Raw genomic sequence first — 1,945 nt, 5'->3', positions numbered from 1 at the left:
ATGCAAACTCGGCTTTAGACAAGGGAGACTGAGCAAATTCGGGTCCCTCCACGAACCTTCTGCGATTTGCCTATGCCGAATGTCAGCCACTGCAAATAGCTCCCTTGATTTCAAAACCTGGAAGGCCAAACTGGAAAATATTTCTACCCTATTTTATTTAGGGGCTATTTGCCTGCCTCATAAAACTTTAGTGGAAGTGGCAATTTCGAGCTAGAGACATCCAGGTCCAGAAAATGGGAAGCTCTGGGGTAGAGCTGGAGAGGAGCCTTCAGCCTGGCGATATTCAAAGCGTTAACAATTCATTTTACGTTAACAATTCATTATTACTAAAGACATGAATAAATGAGAAAACCAGAATTCTGACCAAACAAAAAAAAAACCAAAACCAAACCTGATGGCTGCTATGATTACTGCCTTTTAGGCGGCGCTCTCGGACGCGACATGCAGAGCGTTCATGGCACGAGCTTACGCGAAAGCCACCACCAACACGCACGGATTCCAAGCGTGAGACTACGCTTACAGGAGTGATTGGCTGTACACTTGATTCTCATAGCATTGAAAGGGTTAAACTTCTTCCATGAAATACCTTAACAGATTTAACAATATTATTATTTTTTTTTTAGCATCCCCTGCATAAAAGAAAAATACACATTATTTGAACAGCCAAGAAAAAAACTGCAATTTATTAAGTTTCAAAGAATCTTCGTACTCTTGAAAGCAACTTTCGGTGCATGTTCTTTAACAATCACATTCTATGAGGAGAATAAACATTAAAAGCCACAATTGTTGTTTCTTTTTTAATCTCAGAGTTACAGACATCTTTAATCCAAAAGGAAAGGCAAAAAAAAAAAAAAAAAAGAAAGAAAAAAAAGCGCCCCAAAACAACCCCACCCCCCACCCGTCAAACCCCTTAAACAGAAATTTTCATTCCCAATTTTAAAATATCAGGAGTTTTTCTACAACTCAATGCTAAACTTCAGCATGGAAAATTGTACGTAAACACGCACAGACACACATACATATTTTATATAAGTGTGTGTGTGTGTATATATATAAAATATATATGTAGGAGGCGTGTAATGGCAATGAGATGCAATTACTCTGAGGAAAGGTTATTCAGCTAAATACACTACTAAAACTTGAGAAAAAAAAAAACAAGTCTTGAACCCAGTTTGTGCATAGTTCATGATCCTCTATAAAACCAGCTTTTGTTAATTTGCAATCTTGCAGGACCCTTTAAATCTGATAAAACCATTAAAAAGCTAATCTTCCAAAAACCAAAAAAAGAAAAAAAAAAAAAACACAAACCAAAAAAAATAAAATAAAAAAAAAAGAAAATAAAAAAGAAAAATAAAGAAGTAATGCACAAGTTTCCTGATCCAAGCAGGCAGGGAGCACAATGTTCATATAATTTTTAAAACATACTTGAAGTGTATGTTATTCCATTGTCTTTCTTCCTTTCAAAACAATCAAAAACATTGATCTTTTTTTAAACATAAAGCGATTTTTTAATATATAAAGCACTCTTCAAACATCTATTTCTTTTGAGTCCATTATTTGGTAAATATGTAACTGCTACACATTAGATTAGGTATTTTCTTCTTTCTTACTGTCTTTTTTTTATTTTATTTTGTTTTTTAATAATATCTTCAGTGCTAGGAGTTGGGTTTTAAAAATACATGAAATGGTGTGGAGTTGCTCCTCGGGAAACCCGGCTTTCCTGAGACATCTTCCACCATGTGCAAGATAGTGATCACAAAGTTTTCGCCACTTCGACGAAGAGGAGGAAAACAACAACAAAAATAGTACACAGCAATGGCCAAAGGAAAGGAGAATACAACAACACTGTTCAATCCCAGAGCTCTGAAGTAGCATATCTTCATTCTGAAAATAGTTTTCTTTACGATGGAAGTCTTTTTTTTTTTTTCTTTTTTTTTTCTTTTTT

This window comes from Egretta garzetta, unplaced genomic scaffold, assembly GCF_000687185.1.
Source record: "Egretta garzetta isolate BGI_Z169 unplaced genomic scaffold, ASM68718v1 scaffold34, whole genome shotgun sequence".
NCBI classification, from domain to species: Eukaryota; Metazoa; Chordata; class Aves; order Pelecaniformes; family Ardeidae; genus Egretta; species Egretta garzetta.
This window is presented reverse-complemented; position numbering follows the sequence as displayed.